The sequence below is a fragment of the Cebus imitator genome, unplaced genomic scaffold, assembly GCF_001604975.1.
Source record: "Cebus imitator isolate Cc_AM_T3 unplaced genomic scaffold, Cebus_imitator-1.0 Scaffold398, whole genome shotgun sequence".
In the NCBI taxonomy this organism is placed as follows: Eukaryota; Metazoa; Chordata; class Mammalia; order Primates; family Cebidae; genus Cebus; species Cebus imitator.
In genome coordinates, this window is record NW_016107713.1 from 998,355 (window position 1) to 1,004,518 (window position 6,164).

At 34.5% G+C, this 6,164-nt stretch overlaps 1 long non-coding RNA gene across 1 annotated transcript; it reads left to right on the forward strand.

Moving 5' to 3' along the window:
* The first annotated feature begins 1,071 nt into the window (after positions 1-1,071).
* LOC119468229 lies at positions 1,072-5,630 on the forward strand. Its single transcript, XR_005196875.1, has 3 exons — positions 1,072-1,201; positions 2,563-2,570; positions 5,620-5,630. It is a non-coding gene; the product is annotated as an uncharacterized LOC119468229 (long non-coding RNA).
* The last annotated feature ends 534 nt before the right edge of the window (positions 5,631-6,164 follow it).

The following is a 6,164-nucleotide window of genomic DNA, read 5'->3' on the forward strand; positions in this document are numbered from 1 at the left end:
TCGAAGCTGTAAAGCCTTAAAGATGTAACTTGGGTACTGCTAAAAGCATTCAGTTTTATGTATTCACAAATATATGGTTTGGAATTGAAACTTATGTTTAAAGGTGATGCAGAACATAGAAGTTCAGAAAATTTGCAGCCTGATGATGTGATAGAAAAGAAAAATCCATTTTCTGAGGAAAAGTTCAAGCCGGCTCCAGAAATTTACTTAAGTATGGAAGAATCAAATGTTAATCAACAAGACAATGGGGAAAATGTCTCCAGGGTATGTTAGAAGTCTTCATGGCAGCCCATCATATCACAAACTGGGAAACATAGGAGGAAAAAATGATTTTGTGTGCTTGGGCCATGGCCTTGCTGCTTTGTGCAGTCTCTGGAGTTGGTCGGTGCATCCTAGCCATGGCTTGAAGAGGCCAACCTTGAGCTCAGGTCATTGCTTCAGAGGGTGCAAGCCCCAACCCTTGGCAGCTTACATGTGGTGTTGGGATCAAGGGCACAGAGATCAAGAATTAAGGTTTGGGAACCTTGACCTAGATTTCAAAGGATGTATGGAAATTCCTGGATGTCTAGGCAGAGGTTTGCTGCATGGGCAAAGCCCTCATGGAGAACCTCTGCTAGGGCAGTGCAGAAGGGAAATGTGGCATGTGAATCCCCACACACAACCCCCACTGGGACACTGCCTAGTGGAATTGTGAGAAGAGGGTCACAGTCCTCCAAATCCCACAATCGTAGGTATATTGACAGCTTGCACCTTTTTCTTGGAAAAGCTGTAGACACTCAGTGCCAACCTGTTAAAGCAGCCAGTAGAGGGGCTGTATCCTGCAAAGCCATAGGGGTGGAGCTGCCAAAGACCATGGGAATCTACCTTTTGCATCAGTGTGATCTGGATATAAGACTTGGAGTCAAAGTATATTATTTTGGGGCTTTAAGATTTGACTACCCCACTGAATTTTGGACTTGCATGGAGCATGATGCTCCTTCATTCTTATCAGTTTCTCCCATTTGGAATAGATATATTTACCAAATGCCTGTACCCCCATTGTATCTAGGAATTAACTAACTTCATATTCACTCTACAGGCTCATAGGCGAAAGAGACTTGCCTTGTCTCAGATGAGACTTTGGACTGTGGACTTTTGACTTAATGTTGAAATGAGTTAAAACTTTTGGGGAGTGTTGGGAAGACATGATTGGTTTTGAAATGTGAGGATAAGATTTGGGAGTGGCCAAGGGTGGAACAATATGATTTTTCTGTGTTTCCACCCAAATCTCACCTTGAATTGTATTAATAATTTCCACATGTCAACAGCAGAGCCAGATAGAGATAATTGAATTATAGGGGCAATTTCTCTTATACTGTTCCTGTGTTAGTGAATAAGTCTCATGAGATCTGATGGTTTTATAAATGGGAGTTTCCCTGCAAAAGCTCTCTTGCCTTCCTGTCACCATGTAAGAACTGACTTTGCTCTTCATTTGCCTTCCACCATGATTATGAGGCCTTCCCAAGCCATGTGGAACTGTGAGTCAATTAAACCTCTTTCTTTTATGAATTACCCAGTCTCGGGTATTTATTAGCAGCATGAAAACAGACTAATTACAGTAAATATCATAGATAATTTTTTTTAACAAATGCTTTTCTGATGTCCACATTCCTGGATTTTTTCTCTTTGAAAACCGTTTTGTATCTTCCTTTTCCTCAAGCACCTAAACTCTTATCTTCTCAACCAAGAAGAATATTTCCAAAAGCATTTTCAGTTAAACCCTTCTCTGCCTGAATAAGTCCCATGAGAGATGATGCTTTTATAAAGAGGAGTTCCCCTGCATAAGCTCACTCTGCTGTTTGCCTTCCACCATTCATGTATGATGTGACTTGCTCCTCCTTGCCTTCCATCATGATTTTGAGGCCTCCCCAGCCATGTGGAACTATGAGTCCATTAAACGTCTTTTTCTTCCCAGTTTCGGGTGTGTTTTTATTAGCAGCGTTAAAATAGACTAATACATTGCCCAATCTCTCTCACGGAGGCTCTGCCCACAGATCCTCAACAATAATAATTCAAAAAATTCATAAGAAACTTTCCTTGTCCACACTGACCAAAAATGGAACTGGCCTCTGAAATAACACTTTTTCCTTCATTCCCTCCTTATTAAATTTATAAAATTATATAAAAACACAGAAAATTATATGGATAGTAGAAATACCTAATTTTTGTAAAGTGATAAAAGGACATGAGGCAAATATAAAAATGTATATGATGGTTTGTAGTAAAACTGGTTGATTCCATCAAAGACACTATCAGTCCTTTATATTTGATAATTACAAATGTATTGAATCATCAGTGCTGATGACCACTGAAGGAGAAGTACAGGACTAAATAAAATGCTTAAACATGAGTCATAAATCACAAACCAAAGTCATAGTTTGAAATCCATTGATAGTTCTTATGTTAATTCTGAACTTGGTTATTAGATGAAAATTAATAAAGTATGAAAATGATTGTATATGATTTATTTTATAAATACATATTTAAACATTGAATAAATTTTCCAGAAAAAAAAAAACCTAGGGAAAAAAGTCTTCCTCTTTTTTAGCTTAATAAAACATATTCCTAGTATTATTTGCATTGTAACATCAAATTTTATTTTATGTTTACAAAAAATAAAAAGAGCAAAAGGGCAGAATAGAAATACTCACTTCAGTATTTAAAAAAAGAAAAAAAAAAAAAAACACTTTGAATCCTTATTCATAGGCGTGTACACGAAGCATTCCTGCTGACATTCACAGCAAGCAAGTCTAAGGACAACAGCTTTGGTAGGCCCCCAATGGGATATGAGAAGATGTAAACATTAGTAACCTCAAAACATAATGAGATTCCACAAAGGAAACTTTTGCAATATTGCATTTTCTCTTAATACTTTGCCTGTCAAAATTATTTTACATCAAGTGATTTTTTTTTTGTAAACATTTTATTTTCAGATAATTATAGACTGGCTGGATGTTGCAAAGAAATGTGTAAAGAAGTCCCATGTACACTTTCTCAAACCTCCTTCAATGTTATAATACACACTTATAATAAAAAATCAAAACCAAGAAATGGACATTGGTACATTTTATGGAACATATTCAGATTTCAAATATTATAAATGTACTTATTTGTGAGTGTGTATGTGTATGTGTATGTGTATATTTAAATCTATGTAATTTTATTTCTTGGGTAGCCTTGTGTAACCCCCAGGAAAATCAGGATACCCAATTATTACTGCAACATTCCCTTATGTTATCTATACGTCTACTGCCCGCTATCCCTCGCACCTAGAGATCACTAACCAGTTTTCATTTATATTGCTATGCTATTTCACAAATGTTACATAAATTGAATGATGTAGTTTGCATCCTTTGGAAATTGGCTTTTTTATTCAGTATAATTTTTGTGAGCTTCATCCAAGTTATTTGTAATTCAACAATAGCTTATTCTTTTTTATTGCTAATTAGTATTCCATAGAATGAATACACCACAGCTTGTTTAACCATTTACTCATTGAAGGACATTTGGGTAGTGTCCAGATTTAGGCTCTTACAAATAAAACTGCTATTAACATTTGTGTACAAGTTTCTTTGTGAAAATAAGTCTTCATATCTGTGACATAAATGCTCAAGAGTGCAACTGTTAGGCTGTATGGGAAGTCAATTTTCATCATCAATTTTTAATGATATGTGGTTATAGCCATGCCCATTGCACCCTCAATTTATTCAACAAGAACAGGATGAATTGGATCCAATAATATAATAAATCTCCTTAAAAAGAAAATATTAGAACACACAAAAATATTCAACATACACAAAAAAGTAAAATGAAATGGCTAGTGGAATATTACATAAATAAAATAAGAGGATAATTCAAATATCAAATGAATGTCCTTGTATATAAACGATGTAACATATTTCTGTATTTAAACTTTACGCATCCTAAGAGTAGGGAAATAATTATCTTAATAAACTATTAGCCACACAACCTTTACCTCATTGATTTATTAAAAATATATTCATCAATCTTATTCTATCTCTTTAAAAATTGTTCCACACTCCTAACACTCATACTCCAGTATCTGAATGAGTAACTCATATCACTTGGTCCCAAACTGACATTTCAAAAGATGTGTTCAAATGCATTTGCAGAGATATTTTTGAGTTCATTCAAGCCGAGCAGTACTTCTTATCTTTTGAAATGTCAGGTAGCTGGTCTAAAGAAAATGGAAACAGATCTCTTTTTAAACATCATCACATAATCACACATGTGGGCATAGGATTGTGACTTGGTTTGTACAAGCATACTGTGGGCAAATATATTTGCGTGCAAAATGTTTATTTTATGGAAAAAAAAGAAAAAGCACTTGCAAAGTAAAAATCAACCATCTTAATTATTTCATATTATGAGTTTTACTTGAAATCCTCTTATCCCCTTTTAGATTTTTTTTCATGGCTCTCAGTTTATTATCATGCAGTAATATTATACTATGAAAATCCAAGAAGCTTACAACATAGAGCAGATATTTTAATCAGATTTTTGAAACGTAAGTTTGACAATAAAATATTAAAACAAAACATTTTCAAAGAACAATACGAAAACATCAGTGTATATCCTTTATGCCATATGAATAAGTACTAAATTTATTTTTGTTTAAAATCATTAAAATGTACTGATTAATTTTTGCATTATATCCATTTTAGAAGTCCCCTGGAAATTTACTAAAGTTATTAACAAGAGCTACTCGGGAGGCTGAGGCAGAAAAATCACTTGCACCCAGGAGGCAGAGGGTGCAGTGAGCTGAGTTTACACCACTGCACTCCAACCTGGCGAAAGAGCAAGATTCAGCCTCAAAAAAAAAAAAAAAAAAAAAAATTTATATATATATATATATTTTTTTAAACAAACACATTCAACATTACAAAGAGCAAGAGAACAGGAAAAGAGAAAATGTAAAAATATTTTGGAAGCTGAACAGCAAATGAATGAGTGGTGAGTAATCTAATAGACCGAGAAAGTTAAATCCTAAATAACAGGTAGAAAAACTCAATAGCAACCTAACTTTTGCCTCGAGAAACCTCTGAAATGTGTTGTATTAGATAACTCTGATAGTTGGATAATGGAATGAAAACAGAGTTTTGTTGAAAGTGTGTTTTTAAATGTATCCTTTTTCCAAATTCTGTTTACTAATCTGGTCACTTAAACAAGTAGATTGCCCACTTCCTTACTCCATTCGAATCTGCAGTTTTATTCCATAAGAAATGTAATACAGAAAGCTCTGTTCTAGTTTATATCAGGCAGGATGAAGATAAGAACAGCCTCCTAAATATCATATGCTATATTAATTGCCTGTTGCTGTAAAATAAATTATCCCAACATTTATTTGCTAAAAACTACCTTTATCATTCACGGTTTCTGTAAATCTGGAAACTGGATTCAGCATAGCTGGGTTCTGTGGTTCAAGGTTTCTCATAGGCTGAAATTAAGGTGTTGGATGGAACTGTGGTCATCTCAAGGCCCAACTTCAATTCATTAGCAGCAAGGCATTGGGTCAGCCCACACTCAGGAGTGGGGATGAAACAAGGTTGTAAATATCAGAAGGTGAGATTATAGTGGACATCTTAAAAAGTATGTCTCTACCACATAGGGCCTTTGTGCACTGCACTCCAGAATTGCCACCCTTCTTGCCTACTCAGCTTTGAAGTCATGAGATAGGGATAAAATATGGAAGAGTACAAGAAAAGGGCTTCTGAAAATTAAATATATATGATTGAAGTGAAAAATGCAATAAAATAATTAATTGTACTTTTAGAAAAGAAAACAAGGAGGCAAAAACCTGGGGAAACAACCAAGGAATTTAAGAAATTCAGAAGACTTGTTAAAAGGCCAAAATATTCAAAGTATTATTTTTCTAACATAACAATTCCAGAAATGAAAGAAATAAAATTATCAAATAATTGAAATAAAACATCTAAAGATGAAGGGCACAAGCTTGCATATTGAAAGCCAATACCCCACACTAAGTGTTCAGGAAAATGGATAAAAATAAACTTGTGCAAAGGCACATGGACATGATATTTCAGAGCAATAATGAAAAAGAAGATGCTATTAGCTTCTGTAAAGAGAGAGAAAAACATAATAAA